At 44.2% G+C, this 24,578-nt stretch overlaps 1 pseudogene; it reads right to left on the minus strand.

The window, feature by feature from the left end:
• The window catches only part of LOC116067880, a 14,178-nt pseudogene extending 13,387 nt beyond the window's left edge, over positions 1–791 (minus strand).
• Between the last annotated feature and the right edge of the window lie 23,787 nt (positions 792–24,578).

Here is a 24,578-nt window from a genome sequence, read left to right on the forward strand (position 1 = left end):
TCCACTCCTGGTTCTGGGATAACACAGGCTGGTAACAGGAAGAGAAAATTCATCCTTTGGGGAGTGTCCGGAACCCAGGTCTGACCAGCAAGAAATTGCAGGCGAACCCAGTCTTTCTTATCTGCAGAGAGCTGCTTGCCATGGACAACACACCATCTGAATTCTCCATTGACTTGTGGCAGAAAGGCCTTTACATTAGAGGGAAGAAGGCGTGGATTCATAGCCATTGACTGGGCAGCTCTCATGGCAATCCTTGTCCAGGCTGCAAATATGGACCCCTGAGGTGAAGTTTGAATTTCCAGGACACCATGCTCCTGCTTCTTACTTTGGCAGCTGCTTGGAGGCCCAATTCCTCTGAAAACTATCATGGGTTTCTTGGGACCCTGCTTCATTCTGGCCTCCCGAGATGTGTTGGGAATATAACATTCTTGTTTAGAATATGAGTGTCTCCGAAGTCTCAAATAAACCTCAACCTTCTTGCCATCCGTACTCAAGTTATGATAATGGCACCACTCCTGAAGAGTATTCCGGGACACATCATTAATAGGAGGCAAGGAGGGCAGAGGACAGGTGCTTGGTGTGGTTCTTGTTGGATGTTTGATTCCCACATACCTCACCAGAGAACAGGCTGGTGGTTTGTGGTCTATGGTTAAAGAAACATTTGATTCCGTAGGATATTCTGTGGTTGGCTTCTCCTCAGTATATGGGACCAGTGTTAATACCACACTTTCTTCATCCAAGTCTTCCTCAGATTGGTTCTCCTTGTCAGTCTCCTGGCCAAAGTATGACATTTTCAGGCAGGCTTGGGGGAAAGATAAAGGCCTTTTTTTTTTTTTTGGTTTTTTGAGACAGGGTTTCTCTGTGTAGCCCTGGCTGTCCTGGAACTCACTCTGTAGACCAGGCTGGCCTTGAACTCAGAAATCTAGGACAGAAGGGCTGCCTCTGCTTCCCAAGTACTGGGATTAAAAGCATGCACCACCTCTGCCCGGTGAGTTATAGATAATTTTAAGCTATCCTGTGGGTGCTAGGAACCCAACCCTGGTCCTCAGCAAGACCAGTAAGTGCTATAAAGCATTGCTTCGTCTCTCCAGCCCTGTGTCTTAGATGACATTTATCCAGCTCTGTATTTCAGCTCTTCAGGCAGTCTTGGTCAGATGCTAAATTCTGGAAGGCTGAGAGAGGGGCTGAGGATCTCATATCCATTCAAAATCAGCTCAGAAATGGACAACGTCCTTAGAACCTGTCTCCATGCCTGATGTTGGTTGCCTAGATTTGTTCTCGTCTTAACTGCTCTTTGAGCTGGAAACTTCTATTCCTGTTTTGGGCACATACATAACTCTCAGCCATGATTTAGCTTCCTAAGACTCATTTCATTCTGCTGTCCCCTGTTCTCTTTCATGCCTTTGTGATGTGGAGTTTCCATTTGGTTGATTGTTTATTTATTTATTTTTTGGTTGTTTTGTTTTCCCTCCTACTTTGGTAGAGTTTCTCTCAAATTTTTTTATGCTAAATTTAACAAAAGTGTTCGACAGTAGTCGAATACTTTCTGCAGAAGGTATTATTATTACGATGACATTGAATTGGTTTATTATCTACCACCCACCACATATACAGGATTGTTTCATGCATTGAGTTCATTGGCATTGGAGTACTACCAGGGAAAGGAACTGGGGAGGGCTGAAGAGAAAGGGAAAGCAGGATGCTTTACACTTTGTAACAGCTTCAGACTTAATTGGAAATTAGATAAAAGCCCAGTGTGTTGGCTCAGGCCTTTAATTCCAGCACTTGGGAGGCAGAGGCAGGTGGATCTCTTAAGCTGGTATGTTGAGCTCCATTGGGAGCTGAGTTTTGTGCAGGGTTAGCTAGGATCTAGTCACTCTTCTGTATATAGCCCTCCAGTTTGACCAGCTTTGTTTGCAGAAGGAGGGCTAGCTGGAGAGATTTTGTATTCACTTTGAGTGACTTGTTTTCCCTAAAGAAAGGTTCTTTTGATGACAACTAAGAGGAGAATATAGAAAAATTTGAAAAAAGAAAAGGAATTTAAAGATATGGAAATAATATAAAAATATGTATTACTGTAAACTCAGACACACTAGATATGCTATCCATGCTGGCGTCTCATACTTTTTTTTTAATTTGATGGCGTTTATTTGATGGGAGTGGGGGGGTGGGTGGGGAGGTGGGGAGTTGGGTATAAATGAAGTTGCTATTCCCAATCAGGCCACTTGTTTGCTGTATGATATTTGTTAAGTGACTAAGTCTTGCCTTTGGTTTTTGTGACCCAAGTCTATTACACAGATACATTTGGTAGGAAAATGTCAGATCTACACACCAGCACATTTGGAAAAATAAAAAACTGAATTCAGGATCTAAGTTATTAACTATATTATTCCTCAGGCTGATTGCTCCGGATAGCAGGTAAACACAGCAGGGATTGGCTCCATGTTCTAGATCAGAGTAAGACTGAAGAACATCCTTTTCTTTTTTTTTTCTTTTTCTTTTTAAAGATTTATTTATTATTATACAAAAGTACACTGCAGTGGTCTTCAGACACACCAGAAGAGGGACAGTCAGGGCTGTTACACAGAGAAACCCTGTATCAAAAAACAGACAGACAGACAAACAAACAAACAAACAATCAAACAAAAATGTTAAAGATAGGATCTTATGTAGCCCAGACTATCCTGGAACTCATTATGTAGCACAGGCTAGCCTTCAACTCCTGCCTCAGCCTCCTGAAAGCTGCAATTACAGGTATGAGCCACCAAGCTTGACTGACACTTGTGTTCTCTTCAAGGAAACTTGAAAACTTGACTGTGTTTTGGGTCCAATACATTATTCAATATCCTTGGAATAAACTCACTAACAAAAGTTTTACAGAGTCTCTTTCACATCTTTCCATGCATTAAACAATATAATAGTTAACACGGTGGTTTTTGTTGTTGTTGATGTTTTCCAAACCTTATCTTGCAGTGTTTATTCCAGTAGAAGTCAATCATCACCTTAGCCTTCTTCTGTAAAATGTTTAAAGATGCACAGGATAAACTAGTAAGCATGGCATCTATGCTTTACTGCACAGGAAAAGTTCAGGCTCAATCTTGTCCATCAAGGATGTGATTTTATTGATCTCTGGTGCAGCTGCTTTGAAAAGCAAATGGATAGCATAGCTTCTGTTATATTTCTTGCTTTATAAATAACTTACAGTCTTGGCTATATAGTACTTTTAAAGTATTATGATTGAATAATGATAAATTAAATAATTATTTTATAAATTATTCCAAATAAAAATAAGCTATTTATGAGCTGCACTGTTTGAATACTACCTGTTTCAAAAAATATAGCTTATAATATCTGTTAGTATATTTTCTTAATTTTTTAATTGAAGTCTTCAGAAATGCTTACTAAAATATATATTTCAGTGCATATAAAAATTAACTTTGGTTTCCTTAATTGACAGTGAGGATCAGAATCACAAAATATGTCTTTCAATATTTTCTGTGAATGGAATGAGCTAAATCTCTTAAGATTTGTGTGTGTGTGTGTGTGTGTGTGTGTGCCTATGTGTGACTATGTGTGTGCATATGTATATGTGTGTCTGTGTGTGAGTGCATTTGTGCACCTGTGTGTGTCCATGTGTGTGCAAGTGTGTGTCTGTATACAGGTCTGGAGACCTGAGCTTACATCAAGTGTCTTTCTCTATTGCTCTCCATTTCTACTTTGTGACAAAGTCTCTCACTGAACTTGGAGTGTGCTCTTTTGGCTTGACTGGCTGTCCAGCCTGACTGTGTAAATCTACATATTCCTTTTCCCATTTCTTTAAGCTCTGGGTTACAGCTCTGAGCTGCCATGCCTGGCTCTTAAGTAGAATCTGGAGAACTCAGATCTTCATGCTGTGACCCACCTCCCCAAAGTCTCCAAGAAGATAAAGTCTTCAATACAAAAAGGACTCTACCTGGACTATGGTATGCTAACTACTGGGCGAGACTGCCCCATTGACTCACTTGCTGCTAGGGCCCAGCCTGAACTGTGGCCAAACATAACACCCAGAAAATTGACTGTCCCACGTTGCTTAAGACAAGATGAGGTTGGTCTCATGTTCTCCTTACAGAAAAAGCCTCTCATTTTCTGGGCCTGATAGCCAAAGACTGCCTCTGCCCATGGTGCTATGGAGATTGCAGGAACCTGGGACAGTGATCTAGGTAGTGGATTTTGGACTAGTCTCTCTGTCATTTTAATGGACACATAGGCCATTTTGATTATATTTCCTGCTTACTCATTTAACATCTATCCTCGGGATTTGAAGACCAGACTAAGCAAAGAAATAACCTTTTTACTATTCTTTTACCTAAGTAAAATAAATTTACAATGACTGCTCCCAGTAATCAACCACCTGTGTCTCATGGTGAATAACTGGATAGGACAAAGTGTAAAGTTTAAGGACTCTGTAAGGTTTAAGGGTATGAAGCTTCTAAGAAAATGTTTGAGGGTCTAAGAAAGGGTTGGATGAGGAACTAAGAAAGTGTTTTAAGGCTGGTAAATGTAAGTTATGAAGGTTGGAGGACATAAAATCTTAAATGGTGATAAGACAATGACTTAAGGTATATAAAAAGAATAGAAAATGCTTCAGATTTCTTCCCCTTGATATATTATTGTTAGATTAAGACTTCAACGTTTAGAGCTTTAACATTAAACAGTGGTTATACTAACGTATCTAAAATTTATCTCTTTTGGTGTAAGCTTCAGAGAACCCACTGGAACCTACCTATCACAGGCCAAATGGACTCCAGGTAAGTATTGTCAATCAATAGCCTGTTTCCCCACCTACCTATTCCTGAGGGTGGGATTTATTCCTCTTTCCCTGGTCGCCACCCCCTATCCAATAACCAAGACCAGGGGCCTAAAAGCTTCAAATGTACACTCAAGAAATTTTTTCCCCTAGCCTCCTAAATTGTAGGCTTAGATTTTTCAAAACCTACTTTAATAAGAGTTCTCAAACACTTTCACCTCCCTTCTAGCCACCACCCACCAGAGGCGGAACCTACCTATCACAGGCCAAATGGACTCCAGGTAAGTATTGTCAATCAATACTTTAGAAAAGAAAGAAAGGTTTATAAGGCAAAGGGGGTGTGGACTCACTTAGAATCAGTTCTTTGGGGGAGATTCCGATCTCTATTGTCAGGATATCAGCAGTTCAGTTCATGTGAATCAGCAGCAGCAGCTCAATCCACTCGAAAAACCCCACTCACGAATCAGCAACAGTAGTTCGATCCAGAAGAAACCCCAAGGCTCTGCTAATCAGCAGGAACATCACGAGAAGTTCTTTGGTGCATTTCTCTCTATGAAGTCACAACAAGCGATGGTTCAGGGCAAGGTGAACCAATGCCACAGAGTCACCTGCAAAGACTAGCAAAACAAAGCAAGGCAAACCAAGGCTAGAACATCGTTCACTGTCTGTTGGGTTATAGTTATATCCTTCCCAAATATCACGCGCCCTCTCACGTGTCTGCTCCAGCAAAACATCACATGCCCTTTCACCAGGCAGCTTTCCATAAAAACACCACGTGTCTGTTCTCTGCAAAGCATCGTTTCATAAGACAGTTTCCTGAAAAACATCACATGACACAACTGAGTCTCCAAAAGAAACCAGAAATTTCTGCCTCACTTAACTTTATCTTCTGCCCCTTTAATAAATATCTGCTACAGCATCCTGCCAAGTCTAGGTGTTTCCCGAATCCAGGACAGCTCTGAAGTGGCTCCCCACAGGTGCTCCAGTCTAGCCTCACAGACTGCTTCAACTGAGCCTTCATGTCTCCAACCCTAGAGGGTCATGCAGGGCTTGGACAGCAGCCTGTTCTTTGTGGACCTGGCCAACATTCCAGCTTTGGGACTCTCAATAATGATGCCTTAATGCCATCAGGAAGTAGTCATAGATGATTATGTCACCCCTTATTCATTTATTTTATCAACAAAAGGCTGGTATGTTGGGTTTCAGACCTGGCACAAGTGACTAAGGTTCATATTTAACATACTAAAGTAGACCTTGCCTCCAGATTCTCCAGCATCCTTTGGTCTCTACCTGTTTCAGGGCATGGCTGGCAGACCCCACCCTCTACTGAACTTTGCAGCCCAGAACTTCCCCTCCCCCACAACCTCTTCCCTATTGAATGCAGACATTTTATTCTCCTTCTCTTTCCCAGGATGGATGCAATCTTTCTCTCCTTCACTTGTCCCTCCCCGTTCTCCCTCCCCATGGCAACTTCCCTGGCCTTGTCCTCTGGAACCAGCAGAAGGCTCCCAGTAGAGGCTTGCCAACTAACCTTCCTTTCTATGTTTTAATTTGGTTCGAATGGGCTCATTTCACCATCGGAGAATAACTTATCGGATATGTAGACCACTGGGCTCAGTCTTAAAGAGTTTCAAGTGTCTTCTGGGTATGGATAATTCTGAAAACTTGTTTCACACTGTTCTACTCTACTGAGAAGGCTGGATCTGGACTTGGAATTTGGCAGCCCCAGACCCAAGCACGTTTGTTTACAAGTTTCCTCCAAAGTCCTGAGTCAGGCCAGCCACCTGAGTCTGTGACAGGAAATGGGAGAGAAAAACAGAACAGCCAGGAAAAGACACTACTGTTTTTTCAATATTGATTTGGTTTACTATCTTCAGAAATGACCAAGTGGTTGATGGTGGTGCACACCTTTAATCCCAGCACTCAGGAGGCAGAAGCAGGTAGATCTCTTTGACCAACAGAGTGAGTTCCAGGACAGCCAGGGCTACACAGAGAAACCCTGTGTTGGGGTGGAAAGGGAAGAAAAAAAAAATGACGTTTATGTAATCACAGATGTTTCACTCTCTAAATACTGCTCCCTCTTCTGTCTCTAAAACTTTTGCTAAAGTCTGATTTTTTGAGACAGGGTTTCTCTGTATAGCCCTGGCTGTCCTGGAACTCACTTTGTAGACCAGGCTGGCCTCGAACTCAGAAATCTGCCTGCCTCTGCCTCCCAAGCACTAGGATTAAAGGTGTGCGCCACCACCGCCCGGCTAGTTTACAGGTTTCTAATTATTGGTTTCTGTTAACAGTGAAGGAGAGTCATGTCATCAGGCTCGGTGACAAATGCCTTTATCCACTGAATAATCTCTCTGGCCATATGTTTTAAAAATATTTGATCAGTTATAAGTAACTAGGTTAAGAGTGAGTATATTTAGAAGACAGACATAACAGTTTTATTTCAATGTATATCTTTATAACTATTTTTATGTAAGTAATATTAAATATTAGCTAAAATAATAAAAATGTTCTTTTATGGATTTTTCATTTACTATCAAATGAGCCACCATTTAAAAAAATACTGCTCAGTGGTATTTCATACATTCATCATACTGTTCAATCATCTATTTATTTCCAAGATTTTTTTTATCACCCTAACAGGACACGCTGTACCCATTAAATATTCTCTCTCCATTTTCTCTTTCCCATGAGGCCCCTCTGGGAAACACTGAACTGATTCCCACCCCTAAAGACTTATTTTTAAATTATTATACATTTGTGTAACTGTATGGATGTACATACATATGAGTTCAGGTGCCTCCCAGAGGCCAAAAGAGGGTGTTAGATCTCCTGGAGCTGGAGTTACAGATGGTTTGGAGCCCCCTCAGGGGGCTGGGAACTAAACTTAGGTACTTAATGAGAGCAGACCATGCTCTTCCACAATGAGCCATCTCTCCAGCCCCCTCCTTAATTTCTGTGTGTTTACTTGTTCTAGACCCCTTTTAAAATGGAAGATAACACACAAATGGGAGCCATTTATACCTGGCTCCTCTCACTTCCCATGTTTCCAAGGTTCCCAGGGATGGCTTTGTTTGACTGTGGTTAATGATCCTCCTAAATTGTGGCAGGAAGGCCAACTCACAAGGTGAGTGATAAGCCACAGAACTTTCATTGGAGGAGATATCCTGCATGTTGTGGGGCACCTTGGCTTGATTACAAAGAATGAAAAACTAGTCTCTTTTCCAACACCTTCAACTCCCAACCCAGTCTCCAGTGGAGAGCTCCCCACTTCAAAACTCACTGACACCAGGTGGAAGTTAGCTACATACCAGAATATTCTCTAGGAAAGGGTGCTAGCCATGGAGTCTCAAGTTTGGCTGTATGTTAAAACCACCTGGGGCAGATTTTTAAAAATGCAGTGACTAGGCTAGATTCATATCTAAGAGAGGGAGCTTGCGGCAGCTTTTCCTAACCAGGGAAATACTGACATTTGGGTCTGTGTAACTCAGCTGTCCTAGGCTCAGAGGGATACGTATCAACATCTTGGATTCTAGATACCTTCAGATGCCAGTAACATTGGCTCTCAGTCATGGCTAAAGGCTTTCCGAGGGTGTGCGTGTGTGGGTGGGTGTGTGCGTGTGTGTGTGTGCACGTGTGTGTGTGTGCGTATGTGTGTGCGTGTGTGTATGTGTGTGTGCGTGGGTGGGTGTGTACGTGCGTGTGCATGTGTGTGTGCACATGCATGCGTATGTGTGCGTGCATGCGTACGTGTGTGTGTGTGTGTGTGTGTATGTGTGCATGTGAGCATGGGTGTGCATGGGTGCATGGGTGTGGGTGTGTGCGTGCATGTGCGTGTGCACGTGCATGCGTGTGTGCATGCGTGTGTGGGTGGGTGTGCGCATGCGCACGCACAGGCCACCTGGTTGAGAGTTTAGTGTTCTCTGGGTAGGATATAATCATCTTAGTTTTGAAAAGCTTCTCAGCTGGTTCTGATGCAGCCAGCTTGAGAACCAATGTTCCAAAGGCATTTCCTTTGGGAAGTAGATCTTGTAGAAAATCTCGAGCATTTTAGAGTTGTTTTTACTGAGCATCATTTAACAGACTAGGAAGCACAAAAATGTTCTGGGCCAGACGAGCACTTCCCATCCTACCTCAGTCGCCCTTTGTTCCTCTAATCAGACTGTGAACAACTTCAGAGGCCAGCAAACAGGCGGAGCTTGTCACTTACCAGATGTCTAGCATCTTTGTGATGAGCAAGGGACTTAAGCTAATGAAAGATCTAAGCAAGGTGGATGATTTCAAGGTTTATGAAGTTGATATAATATGATCTTGCTTGGTGGTATCATGTGGGTCAAGCCCCTGTGTTGGAGGATCTCTTTACGTGTCTTTATCAGACACTGAAGTCAGTAATAATAGTAATAATAATAATACATTTAAATATACAATTGTGTTATGCCTTGGATAGGAAATAGACCCCAGGGCTCATGTACTTGGACACCTGCCGATCCAGATGGCCATGCTGTTGTGAGGGGAATGAAGGGCCAGGCTGGCCTCGGTGGATCCTGGAGCTGAGTCTCTGATGATGATGGTTTGACCTGTTTCTTTCCCCAATTTCTCTGTGTCTACCCTCTGCTTCCTGATTTGCCAAACTGTGAGAAGCCTTGCCAACATGCTCTCTCTGGCTTGCCTTCACCACCACAACAGACTATACCCCTTTTAGAGTAGCCATGTAGAATACGTTTGTATTTAAGAATAAAGCTTGTGGCTGGCCCTGCCACTTACCTACATGAGGTGGCTGTGTGCAGGGGAGATGCCCTTTACCCCTTCACCACCTGAGGCAGTTGGGAGAGCTGGCTGCACCTCACATGGGCAACACAGTAGAACTGACCTTTGTGTTAAAGGTAGGAGTGAGCCAGCCCCAAGGGTGTGAGAGTGGGAGAACTAGCTGGAGCAGGGATGGAGAACTGGACATGGTGGTGCCCCTGTAGGAGAGCTGGCAGGCTGACCAGCTCAGTTACTGCCCAGGCCCAGAGCCAAGGTTTTGAGTTGGTCTACCCCACCATCTACCTCATCTATGAAGTGCTGGAGGGTGTGAAAGGGCCAGTCTTACAGATCCAAAGCTTCAGGACCTCCATGACGCAGGGCAAGAATAGGGTAACTGAGAGGAGTCCTGGTGAGGATCTGGTATTGATAGAGAAGCCAGAGGCCTTGAACCAGGCCAATGACTCATTGTAATGAATGTTTGCAAGCAAAGATGTGTGGGCAAAAGGGGATGCTGTGTGACACACTACCACTTTCATGAAAAAAAAAAGTTTTCTATGCTTTGTTTTGTTTGTTTTTAAATTTTTGTTTTTTATTTTCTTTTGGGAGGGGTTGCAAGGGCAGAGGGCAGATATGAGGGGGTAGGGAGATGAGTACAATTGGGGTGCATGATGTGAAACTCACAAAGAATCAATACAAAGTAAAAAAAAAAAAAGACTAGAGCTCATTGTAAGTCTTGGTGGCAGATGCCTATAACTCTAGTATTCGGGAAGTGAGGCAAGAGGTTCAGAAGTTCAAGGCCAGTCTCAGCTATATAGTGAGTTAGGGGCTCGCCTGGACTACATAAGCCCTGTCTCAAAAAATAGTGGAGGCTCTATGCAGACAGAAGTTTGCTTGTTTTGTTCCCTGGTAGTCCAAATTCACTCATTTCTGCATCTTAACGAGTGTCCAGCTTATTAGATGTTAGCTTTAGATTGACAATGGGAAAGATTAGCAGTGGAAAGAACAACATCTTCTCGTCTCTGGAAGAAGTCAAGGTAAAGCTCCTGAGATCTAAACCTTCAGGTTAATAGAAAACCAGTTGAAGTTTCTCAAACTAGATGACATCACTATATACCATAAAAGTAACCGTGCCTTCCAGAGGTGCTGATCAGAGCAGGAAGGCCATCAGTCCTCTCCCAATGGCCCTTCCCCCTATGACATAATACAGTCAGATTTGACAGTGACAAGACTCTTTAGGATGCAAGAAAATTCCTCAAGGGAACAAATAAAATGATTATACCCAGTAAATGAGACCGTATCTGCCCACATCATTAAAGACCCGTGCTATACCCACAGATTTGAGCTACACTGCGAAAGATAAGCAGAACACAAACTCACAGATTACAATCTAGATGTGCTCATGAGAAAGGTGGAGGGGAAAGGCCTCGGGAATGAACCCAGAGAAAAAGCACGGCTTAGAAAATGCTGCCCCGCCAGCAAAAGCATGAAGACAATCCATTACTATTTCAAGGAGAAAACTTGGAGAGAAAAACAGAAGCTGAAATGCATGCTGATAATCTGAATCCAGATGCTGAGAGTTTGAGCCCAAGGAGCTCACAGGATTGAAGCCATCTGTGGAGAATCCTACACAGAATTTTGAAAACACTCCACAGGAAGGTGAGAGAGATAAGGGAGCTTGTTGCTCTCCCAGAGGGCCAGAGTTCAGTTCCCGGCACTCACGCTGAGCAACTCAAAACCACCCAGAAACACTCCAGGTGATCCAATGCCTTCTTCTGGCCTCCACAGGCACTTGCATGCATGGGCACACACACACACACACACACAGCCACATGTAAAGACACAGAATAAATTTTTTAAAAAAGAAAACATACCATCCAAACTGATATCCAACTGTACAGGAGCCAGTACTGTACATCCTGCTAGGACCTAAGAGGAGCCAATCTCTCATGAAAAAAAATTTTTTTTCCTAAGCTAAGGGAGAACCCAAGCACGGTGTTGGCCTGACTACCCTGAGCAGGAAAACTCCCAGTTAAATAGCCAGCTGGACTACCATGATGCCAGAACGGGCTGTTTGGAGTATTTGACTAACAACTTAAGGAAACTGCTCACTCTGGTTCCGGAAAGTGCAAACCCAGCCAGGCCTGTTACAGGTTAAACTGCCCTTTCTGCTACCACAAGTCCCTGAGACCTCTAGATAATACTGTGGCCATTTCTGCTTAAGCTCAAACAGAGATTGCCTCCCCTTTGTGACTCATGTCCAAGGAGTGTGGGCCTGTGTGCCCGAGGCTTTCCACAGAGATCTCTGGCCTGGCCTGGTGCAAAAGCTCCAGCGAAGGGAAGTGAGCACTGGCAGGCGGAGAGGAGAAGTTGCTTCCGCCTCGCGTCTGCTGCAGTTGGCTTCACCTCTGTCTCTTCCATGTCTTCCAGGCCGCACAGTTGCTCTGCACTGCCTTGCACTGAGTTAAGTGGGGCTAGGCCTATGAGAGGCCAACTAGCCAGTGAGGAGTGCGGTGCAGCTTCAGGCCAAGTTTCGGGAGAGTAGACCTCTTCCCAAGTGTTACAGCTCTTAGAACAAAAGGCTCAGACAACAGAGTAGATTTTGCACACCTTTAATTTCCTGGATAGGATTTATATACAGTTTTGGGGGTGATTCAGATTTCAACAGCAGGTATTTCTCATTGGTTTGGGCCGAGAGCTTGGGGAATCTTTATTTGCATGTAAGAAGGCTTGGTGCTGCTAACAGGTGACCAATATCACAAATCTCTCCTTCGGGGAGGCCTGTGGAGGTTGTGACTGAAACCAGAGCCAGGAGGCTTGGTCGAACACCTTCTGTGGTGTGGTATGCAGGCAGAAATTACCACCCACCGGGTCTCCAGGGTTCCAGACCTCTCACTCCACCGGGACCAGGTTGTTTGCACAGACTTCCACCCCACAAAGGAGGATGCTATGATTGGCACAAACATAAACCTTCACTTACTTACCTGTGAGGTTAGCTGTGATCCATTGCAAATATGTCTCCTCTGGCTATAGAAGCAGGATGTTTGGCTTGTCTTTATGCTGCTGCCCCTCACCCCCACCCCAGTGTTAGGCCTAATGCAAGGCTTTCAAGCAGGCCAAACCAGAAGAAACAGCAGAGCAGGATGGACGAGGTACAGGCTGCACAGCGAGCTACAGAAATGGGAGCGTGGCAGAAGTGATAACCCTGAGAATCCCAGCTGGCTGTTACACATTGTTAGAAAGATACAATGAAAGGGAAGGAGCAAGGATGAGGTATAGATCATGGGAATGGGGCCGGAAGCTGTTTACTTCAGAGCTAATAAGAAGGGATCCATTCTTAGCTTTTTGAGACAGGGTCTCTTTGCTGGGACCTGGAGCTCACTGATGAAGTTAGGAAGACCACGAAATTCCTGGTATCACACAGTCTCTGCTTCCCAGAACTCACTCAACAAGCACACACCATCATACCCAGCATTTTGTGAGTGACCTCAGTCTTTTGTGATAGCTGTGACACTAGAGGGCGCTGCTGATACCTTCTGCCTGTGGCTGCCACTCACTGCTGTCAAAGTCTAGGAAACTCAGCAAGTTGCCAAAAACTAGCATTTGAGATTTCTATTTGAACAGAGCTGAAGGCCTAGCTGGCCAACTGGCCACAGATAAAAAGTAAAGATGAAATGCACAAGACTAGGACTTCAAAATGTAGTGGTTTGAATAAGAGTGGCCCCCATAGGCACATATATTTGAGTGCTTAATTATCAGGGAGCCCCACTACTTGAGAAGCATTTGGAGGTGTGGCCTTGTTGGAGGAGGTGTGCCACTGGGGGTGGGCTTTGAGGTTTCAAAAGCCCAAGCCAAGCCCAGTGTCACTTTCTCTTTCTGCTGCCTGCGGATCCAAAAGTAGAATTCTCAGCTACTTCTCCAGAATCACGCCTGTCAGCACGCCTCCATGCTCCCTGCTGCGTTGATAACGGACTAACCCTCTGAAACTGTGATCAAGGCTCAATCAAGTGCTTTCTTTTATAAGAGTGTCCTTGGTCACGATGTCTCTTCACAGCATTAGGACAGTATCTAAGACACAACAAAACAAAAAGCTCTGAGGCTGGGGATTTAGCTCAGTTCGAAGAGCGGTCGCCAAGTATGCATGAACCCTGTCATCAGTCCTTAGCAGTGTATAAACTGAGAATATGCTTGTGGTCTTTGAATCCCAGAGGTAGATCCTGGAGGATTAGTTCCATGTTATCCTTGGTTACATAGCTTTGAGGGTCTCTGCATCACCGTAGCCAGTAGAGAAATGATTTGAGGGAGGCAGAGGGTAGTTCTGCACAAAACTAAGGGGCTGGAGTTGGTTCAAGCATGGGAGTCTGATTGTGAGTGACTTTAGTCATATTTAAACACAGCACAATTTGGTGAAAACTTTCCTGGTGATAACTCACCACACAAGCACAGCAAAGCTTAAGACATATACCTAACACTTATGTCAGTCAAAGAGACATCAAAACTCTTTGTAAAGTACCCATGACGTTCCCCATATGGATGAGTTCTACAGATTGAAAAGTTCACAAGGATCTGGGGAAGGATCCAGAATGGTCTGGGTCACACAGCCCAAAGATCACTAGGCTATTAACCACATCTGCTCCCAGCTTTCTTGGTGGATAACAGGTTATACATCTCTTCCTTTGATGGAACAACATTGCGTGTTCAACATTCCTGGTTCCCCTATCTGAGAGTGCAAAGACCTTCATACTTTCCACATCCCATACATAGCAAGTTCAAGGCCAGCCTGGGCTATGTGAGAACTTAACCACCATTTCAGATGAGTTTGCAATGAAAAAAAAATTAATTTTTTGAGTTGTTAAAAAAAAATCCACTTCCAAATTAACTTTAGAAGATAAGTGTCAATTTTATAAGGACTTACTACAAACTATGTTTTTGACAACTAACTAAAAAAACTCAAGTTAATCAAAGGCTTAAACATAAAAAATGAAGTGAGATAGTATTAGAAAAGTTATTTTGTCTTTCTGATGAATATGCTCCTAAATCTTCTCCTATGGACTGGAGCAAAGGCTCCATGTTAAGACACACACTGCTCTTGCAGAGGACCTGCGTTCATTCCCCAGCACCTATGTTAGGTGGTTCACAACTGCCCATAACTCCAGCTCCAGGAAATCCAGTGCCTCCACCCACAACAGGCATCTGCATTCACATGCTCATTTCCACTTCTTACAGTACACACATAGAAAACCAAAACCAAAACCAAAACCAAAATACAAACAAAAAAGAAATATGTGAAACCCTCTACAATGACTAGAAAGATGGCTCAGTAGGTAAAGGTTCTTGCCACCTAATCTGACTGCCTGAGTCTGATCCCCAGAGTCCCCATGTAGAAATCACTGACAACATCATCTCCTCATTGGATTGTTTCGAGACTGCTAATTGATGCCTCTCTTCTTCCTGGAGAGAGACCACCTCCATCTTTCCCACATTTAGGGTTATTCTTTTTGTAGGACTTTGTGTGCAGATTTCCCCAGGTGGCTCCTCTGAATGTAAGCTAGTGGCTTTCATTGTTGTCTACTTTACCATCTGACACAACTGTTTCTTAGCTCTGGGTTTTAGCCTGTAATCCAGGTTTCTTAGATGTCATTATGCACCAAAAGTCACCTGGAGGGCTCGGAACAGCGTTGCAAATTCCTTTCTCACAAGTTTCTAACAAGAATCACTTTAGTGTTGATTCACTCAAGATTTTTGTTTTGTTTTGTTTTTTTTAAGACTTGACAGGGACCTGTTATCAGCTGGGCAGAAGATGAGTTCAGAGCAATATCTACATTAGAGCTGGCAAGTGTTGAACCAGAGCAGTTTTTGCTAAGGTAAAAGGAAGTTGGATTCCAGGAATATTTAGGTGATGTTATCAAGAATTTGAGTAGTGATGTTTGTCATAAGTGGACAGTGACTGGGACAAGCTGTTCCAGAGTGAACTTTAAGTTTCTAGTCCTGGGGATTGGGCTGGAATTGAGTCTGTTAGCAGAGAGTCTCAACCAGTCAGTTGAATGAAAAAGAACCAGCTTGTAGGGAAGCTGAATGGGATAGAAGGTCTGGTATGCTGCATCAACCAAGTCCAAGGCAGTGAGGAAGTGCAGAGCCCACGGATGGAGGGTCTGAGGATGCCCTTCTCACACTCATAATTGACCAGGCACCAGAGGCTGAGAAACGACTAGACCCTAATCCAGATGCTAGAGCTTATGAGAAGATGGAGTTGGGATGCCTTAAAAGGTAGGAAAAGGCCCCTATTACAAAAGCTTGAGATTTGATGGGCAGAAGTTACTGTAGATTGTCGGGAGTCATAAAAGATAAGCTACCCAAGAAGCTATCCAGCCTCAACCATCAGATTCTAGGCCAGTCCTTTTGCAGGAATGTATCAAGAGGCAGAAGGACCTGAGTTCAATCCTCAGAATTCACATTAAAAGGGCCTCACAGGAGCACAGACTGAAGGAAAGGCTATCCGGTGACCATCCCACCTAGGGATCCATCCCATATACAGTCATCAAACCCAGACACTATTGTGGATGCCAACAAGTGCTTGTTGACAGGATCCTGATATAGCTGTCTCCTGAGAGGCTCTGCCAGTGCCTGACTAATACAGAAGTGGATGCTCACAGCCGTCCATCAGACTGAGTACAGGGTCCCCAATGAAGGAGCTAGAGAAAGGACCCAAAGAGCTGAAGGGGTTTACAGCCTCATAGGAGGAACAACAATATGAACTACCTAGTACCCTCAGAGCTCCCAGGAACTAAACCACCAACTAAAGGGTACACATGGTGGGACTCATGGCTCCAGCTGCATATAGCAGAGGATGGTCTGGTGGGTCATCATGGGAGGAGAGGCCCTTGGTCCTGTGAAGGCTCTATGCCCCAGTGTAGGGGAATGCCAGGGATAGGAAGCGGGAGAGGGTGGGTTGGTGAGCAGGAGGAGGGGGAAGTGAATAGGGGTTTTTTCGGAGGGGAAACCAGGAAAGGAGAAAACATTTGAAATGTAAATAAAGAAAATATCTAATAAAAAAAGCAGAGTGTACTGCTCCAGCCTCATGGGTAGTGAGTGCCCTCTGCTGGGCATCCTGAACACAAGCAGTAAGGCCCTTAGCTTTGGTGTCCCGCCGAGGGTTGGATCAAGTTGATCAAATCAACCTAGATGACAGTGCGTATGCAATGTAGGCTGGGGTATGGGGCAGAGTGAGCATGTATGTGTAGTGGCTTTGCTGGACACTCGCAGCAGCAAAGTGGGAGCCAGGGAGTGTCTAAAAGGATTGAGGCCTATCATCCCCTTGTAAGGACAGCAGTGAAAGATGAGAGTGATAGAGAACCAAAGAGGTTTCGTTGTAGAAGGCTAACTAATGAGAAGGCTTGGTCTGAAGTGGCAGTACAATTTTGTTCCCTGGTGGTGGAAGCTTTCTTGGTGGTGAGCAAAGCTTGAAATTCTTGGTTGGTAGACAGGCAGTTAATGACTAATGTCCAGCTTTGATTGATGAGACCAAACAACCCAGCAAGCACAGACCGCAGAGTCTCGAATGCCTTGGCTATTCCTTTTCAGACCATTGTTTCTTAGCTTGACTGCATGTCCAGATCATTTTCTTTACCCTGACTTGCCTTCTGAGGTCCTGGGCCCACTTACCCTCAAAGTAAGAAGTTGATTAACATCAGAGGAGTCTTAGGTAACCTGGATGCCAAGGTTAAATTAATCTAACACTGTATTTATAAGTGTGTTGCAATGTATGACTGGAGTCGTTGGAAGGAGGGAACCTCAGTTGAGAAAATGCCTCCATAAGATGAGGCAGAAGGCTAGTCTGTAGGGCATTTTCTTAATTAGCTATTGAGGAGGGAGGGCCCTGCCCTGCCCATTGTGGGAGGGGACCATCCATGGGTTGGTGGTCTTGAGTTCTGTAAGAAAGCAGGCTGAGCAAGTGATGAGGAGCAAGCCACTAAGCAGCATCCCTCTATGGCCTCTGCATCAGCTCCTGCCTTCAGGTCCTGCCCTGTTGAGCACCTTCCCTGACTTCCTTCAGGGCCACGGAAGTGTAAGCCAAATAAAGCCTTTCTTACCCAATTTGCTTTTGGTCGTGGTGTTTCATCACAGCACGAGTAACCAGAACTACGACACAATGTCAAGTTTTAGGAATTCAGAAGCTGTTTTGTGGGCTGCTATTTGTTTCCAGTACTGAATAAGGAAGGATGTCCACAAAGGCAGAGTCAGAAGAGTACATTCTCAGGGCGGCTGAGGTTCAGAGTTTGAGAGTCTGATAACTAGATATTGCAGTCGTCATGATGTTTATGGAGTTCACTCATCTCTAGGAGCCCACCTGTGGACCTGCAGCTGGGACCCAGGCCGTAGGTAGTTGTGTGGCATTTCAGGGTATTGTTCTTTAAGCACCATTGTAACTTCCTTTCTCTCTGTTTTGCCATAATTAAGTGTCCTTAATGCAGTGTCCCTAACCTTTAGGGGCATCTTCAGGGTGTGGAATTTTAAAATGCAAGAGCTCATCCATTGCTTTTGCTTTTCTTCAGTCTGTTATGATTCTTAATCTTAAGAATCTTAACAGTCTTTTTTTTTCCTTTTTTTATTGGATATACTCTTTATTTACATTTCAAATGTTATCCCCTTTCCCAGTTTCCCCTCCAGAAATTCCCTATTCCATCCCCCCTCCCCCTGCTTCTATGAGGGTGTTCTTCCACCCACCCACCCACACCCACCTCCTCACCCTCGAATTCCTCTACACTGGGGCATCAAACCTTCACAGGATCAAGGACCTCTCCTCCCATTGATGCCCAACAAGGCCATCCTCTGCTACATATGAGGCTAGAGCCATGGGTCCCTCCATGTGTACTCTTTGGTTGGTGGTTTAGTCCCTGGGAGTTCAATGATTGATATTGGGGTTTCAAACCCCTTCAGCTCCTTCAGTCCTTTCTCTAACTCCTCTATTGGGTACCCCAAAACCTTTCTTTTAATTAAAGATCTTGAGGGAATCTGGGAGATGGAAGAAAACCTTAGTAAAGAGAACAGGAACTACAGAAGAAGCATCATCAATAGAATATAGGAGATGGAAGAGAGAGTCTCAGGTATAGAAGATATGATTGAAGAAATCAATACATCAGTTAAACAACATGCTAAATCTAAAAAGTTCATCCAAGTAATTTATGATATTCAGAAAAGACCAAATCTAAGAATAATGGGAAGAGAAGTGGGAGATTACTCCTGGCTGCAAGGCCCAGAAAATAATTTCAACAAAATCATAGAAAATATTTCCCCAATCTAAGGAAACATATGCCTATAATTGTATAAAATGTTTATAGAACACCAAATAAACTGGATAAGAAGAGAAAAAACAGTCTTAATGATTCCATTGCCACCACTTAAAGCGTAAGCCCTCTTTGGCATTCTGCATGTAAGCTCCACATCATTTGGCTCATAGGTAGCATATGTTCAAAAGGCTCTAGAATATACTAGGAAGACTAGATCGCTAAAGCCATACTGTTCAAGTACTCAAGCCAAGGAAAGCTTGAACAGCTCTGTAATTGAGCAGAACTGAGGTTCTGTTCATCTTGGTTCTTTTCTGCCTCAGTGGGATTTAGTATTTCCATTTTAACATCATTTTCTTCTCAGCAGTTTGATGTAGAGGCAAGTATGGAGTCATTCAAATTCTTATAGTTTTTTTTTTTTGTGTGTGTGTTCTTTCATTTTTAGAATTGGCATTTGTGTTTTCCATTTCTCATGTCCAATGTTAAAACCAATGTCTTAGTATTTCTCTTGCTGTGATGAAACACCATAACCAACAAGTTGAGAAATGAAAGGGTTTATTGGGCTTATGCTTCTACATCACTGTTCACCACTGAAGGAAACTGGGATGGGAACTCAACAGGGCAGGAACCTGGAGGCAGGAGCTCATGCAGAGGCCATGGAGGAGGTGCTGCTAATTAGCTTGCTCCTCATGGCTTGCTCAGTCTGCTTTTTTATAGACTCAGGACTACCAACCCAGGTGTATCCCCACTCACAAGGGGACCTCCCTCACCAATCACTAATTAATAAAATGCCCTACAAGCTTGCCTATAGCCCAGTCTTAGGGAGGCATTTTCTCAATTTAGGTTCCCTCCTCCTCAGTGACTCTAGCTTGTGTCAAGCTGACATAAAACTAGCCAGCATTGGCCATGAGCCTACATCAATATAAGGAGTTTCTGAAAAGAAACTGACATTGGCCGTGAGCCTACATCAATATAAGGAGTTTCTGAAAAGAACAGCATGCCATCCTGTGGAGTGTCCTTCAGAGGACTGACTTCCTAGAAACTGGAGAACATGGGAAGGACAGAAAATTCCCACTTTGAAAAATCCACTATTGGAGGATATGGGCAAAAAGCTTCAGCTACTTTTCATACTTTGTTAGATACCAGAGAATCCACACTGGGAAAAGAAATCCTCTGTGTGTAAGAAATATAGAAAGGCCTTCGGTGGCAATCCATCATCAATCAGTATCTACACTGGAGAGAAGTGCATCCGTGTGAGGCATGTAACCCCCCAGTGATAAGGCACATGGGATGCACAATGGGGACAGACCCTATCCCTGTGTGGAGTGTGGAAACGGCTTTACTAATAGTTCTGAGTTTGTTATGGATCAGAGACTCCACATCGAGGAGAAACTCTATACGTGTAACCAGTGTAGAAAGGCTCCCGTTAGCAATTATCCACTGATATCCAGAGATTCACACTGGAGAGAAACCTTGTGAGTGGACTGAGTGTGACAAAGCCTTTGGAAGGACTTTTTCTGCCAACAGCACAGCACTCACACAGAGGAAAAGCCTCACTCTTACAAAGTATAGAGAAAGCCCTTCAACTTCCCCATAGAGCAAACTCAGCTCCAAAGAAGTCACAATCAGGAGGACCCCCTCAGTACACGCCTTATGGAAAAGCTTCTACTGATCACAAACTTTAAAAATACACATAAGGTCTCATCCTGCATACGTGAGGTGTGTGGGAAAGTTGTCACTAGTAAGAGAAAACTTCAGCATCAAAGTCTCCATTCTAGGAAGAAACCCGATGATTATAGCAAATACGAAAACCCCTCCAGTGCGGGCCCCCGCCACCTCCATTGGCCATTGTGCACTGGTGGGCTCAGGACGTGGAGGAACTGGAGAGCAGGGCCTCTCCCGCGGCAGAGAATACAGCAGGTATAAGTGACCTGGGAGATTGTGTCGGAGGAATTATTGAATTATTGAAATAGTGGAGCTAGTTTATATAGCTCAAGTCGGGGATGGGGGAGAGGAGAAGAAAAAGGATGGGGGCAGGGAGTGCTGCAGCAGCTAGATTAGCAGACTGCAGGTCACATGACTTCTGAAAGCCACTTCGCTGGCAGGGAAACAGATTATTCCCTAACAGGCTTTATCCTGACATGGCCTTTGTCTCCACGGAGTTAGTTGAGTAGTCCCAAGTCTGGTTTGGGTAGGGAACAGCCCCACTGCTGCCCTGCTCCCTGAGAACTGGTATAGGTAATGCTCCACCATCTCTCATCTGGCTTGGGTACCCACATTCCAGGGCCCGTTTGCTGCTAGGTCTTTACAAGCATATCCGTTCTGTGGAGACGCTTGGGCTGAACACTTGCCATTTGGCCTCCGAAGCTGTTTCACTCTCCTTCACGGTAACGGTGTGCTCAGTTTTGGAGCCCACCTTCCATTCAGAAGTGGAATGTGTGGCAGAAGTCTGCTCTTGCTGCACATTCCTTCCCATGAGCCATAGCTACCGCTTAAGCTAAGAGGACCCTTCTGGATGCCTTGGAGGATAAATATAAAGAGCGATCAGATCTTAAGAGATCACGTAGAACAGCAACACTAAGCCATATTTGGAGCTAGAAGTATGTGTGTCTGTGTGCTTAAATCCCAGTAACCAATAACTTCCACTTTTGGACTCGCTAAGTACAGTAAATTATTCGTGTTAATTTTTTCCACCTTGAGACAGTACTTTAACAGAGTAACAGATAGTCTCTGTTTCCCTCTAAAGACGACACCAAAGACAAATTTATATAGCTGGGCACGCAGAGTGGAACATGTCTGTTCAACACTCAGGAAGCCGAGACAGGAGGACTATGAATTCAAGGCTAGCTTTTGCTGCATACAACAAGACACACAATGTAGGAGTCACTGATGTTTTCCTGGGACTTTGGACTTTGATGTGCCTGGTCATTGTAATAATCCCTTAAATCCAAGACTCTTTTCCAGTGCTCTTTATGACAGCATGGGTTGGGATTCTTTGGTTTTCTAGGGGAAATTAGGCATAATGTTATTGTGCCTTGTGTAAATATTATCCTTGTGTTATTCAAATGTTGATTTCTGTGCCCCTATATCTGGTGGCAATTCTTATTCTAAGAATCTCCTGTCTCAATGTTGTATAAACATTGCTCCCCAATTATTCCCTGATTGGTCAATTGTGCCGGACCTACCAGCATGAGTCGAATAGCCACTAAGGGTGGAGATTGAAGATTAAAGATAGGAAAGGTAGAAAAAAGATTCAAAGCCAAAGTTAAATTTGGGAGGACTGCTGGTCAATACCACAGTCACAGTTGCAGCAGCCAGCAGCAACCAGCAGCCTTGAGTTTATTTTTCTTTTTTTTTTCTTTTTTTTTAAAAAATAAATTTTTTAAGATTTATTTAATATTATAAATGAGTACACAGAAGAAGGTGTCAGATTTCATTATGGGTGGTTGTGAGCCACCATGTGGTTGCTGGGATTTGAACTCACAACCTTCAGAAGAGCAGTCAGTGCTCTTACCGGCTGAGCCATCTCACCAGCCCCGAGTTTATTTTTCTTAAGCCTTTTTATACTTCACAGTACCGTGGGAAGACAAGCCACAAGCTAACAGAAACAATTGCTGAAACATACACAGGACATTTGTTCCCCTCCAAAGGCTTCCCTGTTCCTTCCACAAAGGTAAATAGAATCCTTAGCCCCTCACCTAGAGACTTAAGTGCACCCCCTCTTATCGTTCCATGCTTCAGCAAGCCAAGACATCTGCCAACAGACCCTGACCTTCTTTGATTCTGCCTGGCAGGCAGACTGTTCATTTTTCTCTCTTCCATTCTGCTTCAGAGAAACAGGCAAACGACTCTTGACAGTCAATAAGGCTAGTTGAGCCAATGACTGAGCAGGGGGAAGACTTTCTCCCAGCCAGGGGAGGAGGAGAGAGAGGAACTGAGGATTAGCCACACGGAGAGAGTTCAAGAGACATGAGGAGTAAAACATCTGGAGCAGAGAAAGCCAGATAAGTATTAACATGTACATTTCTCAGGGACTGGGCTGGGGGATAGCTGGATTAGTTTAGAGGATTTTTTTTTGTTTTTTTATTTATTATATGAAAGTACACTGTAGCTGTCTTCAGACACACCAGAAGAGGGCGTCAGATCTCATCACGGGTGGTTGTGAGCCACCATGTGGTTGCTGGGATTTGAACTCATGACCTTCTGAAGAGCAGTCGGTGCTCTTCCCCACTGAGCCATCTCGCCAGCCCTAGTTTAGAGGAGTAAAATAGAGTAATACTGCTCAGTTGTTGTGCCCTTAAAGCTCTATAAATACATCTAATAATCAAGTCAATTATTTGAGAACCCACTGGGTTAAGAGGAAAACAAAAACATACATATTAAAAATCCATTAACATGGAGCGCACCATCTGAGACTCAGAAACTGTGGGACTGAGTTTGGGTGGAAGTCTGTACAGGCAACCTAATCCTGGAGTAAGAGGTCTGGAACTCTGGAGACCTGGTAGGTGGTAATTTCTGTCTGCCTGGAACAGAAGGTGTTCGACCATGCCTCTTGGGTCCCTGGCTCCTGTTGCAGTCACAGGCCACCATTGGCCCCCTCAGGAGAGGTGTGTGATATTGGTCACCTACTAGCAGCACCAAGCCTTCTTGTTCCCCAAGTTCTCAGCCCAAACCAATGAGAAATACCTGCTGTGGAAATCTGAATCGCCCCCAAAACTGTATATAAATCCCATCCAGCAAATTAAAGGTGTACGAAAACTACTCTGTCATCTGAGCCTTTTGTTCTAAGAGCTGTAACACTTGGGGAAGAGGTTTACTCTCCCGAAAGGCAGCCTGACCCGATTCAGTGCAGGGCGGCGCAGAGCAACTGAGCAGCCTGGAAGACACAGCAGAGATGGAGGTGAAGCCAACTGCAGTAGCAGAGCACATGACTTCTCCTCCCTGCCCATGCTCACTTCCCCTTGCTGGAGCTCTCACACCAAGCCTGGCCAGAGATCTCCGGTGGAAAGCCTCTGGCACACAGACCCACAACTGAGAGCTGGTACTCCTGTAGTATTCTGAAGGTCAGGGAATCTCATGCCCGGAGAACTGCATCAAGAAAGATATCCCAGGTCCATTTTAAATACATGGAAGGAGAAAGTTTCTAGGCCGTACTCATGAGAAAGAAGGTATGCTAAGCTCACTTAGGGACCAGCTCTTTGTTTCGTCATCCTACCATCTTGTTGTTTGGATAACTTTCAACTGCTATCATGTCAGAAATTGAGAAGCTAGGCAGAACATGCACTTGGAGCAGTCAGGCATGGCAACCTCTCCCCCTCGGTACGTTAATGCCATATCTGTAATGAACTGTAGTCTAACTCCAGAATCCAGAGCCATTACTTTAGATGAAACAATAGGCTATAGTTCTATATAAATCTACCCTGTCACTTCAATTCTTTAGTTAAACAAATGGCATTCCAGAAAGGGTAATTAATGCCCACCCAAAGCCTCACAGGTAGTCAGTGGAGGGGCCAGGAGACCTCACTTCTGTGTACAGGCCATTTCCCCTCTGTTTACTGGCCATTTCCTCTTCTCTGTATTTCTTTTCTGAGTAGCGAGTCCTGCCATGTCTCCAAACTCACTGCCTTTGCTCTCATTACATAATCTTCTCTTCACCCATGCACTGTATGGCTAGAACTTTAATTTGGGTCTTTTGTTTTTTCTTTTTGTTTTAAAATCTCTTATGTCTCCACCATTTTAAAACCCCTTTCCTTTCTAATTCTACAATG

The sequence above is a fragment of the Mastomys coucha genome, unplaced genomic scaffold, assembly GCF_008632895.1.
Source record: "Mastomys coucha isolate ucsf_1 unplaced genomic scaffold, UCSF_Mcou_1 pScaffold22, whole genome shotgun sequence".
In the NCBI taxonomy this organism is placed as follows: Eukaryota; Metazoa; Chordata; class Mammalia; order Rodentia; family Muridae; genus Mastomys; species Mastomys coucha.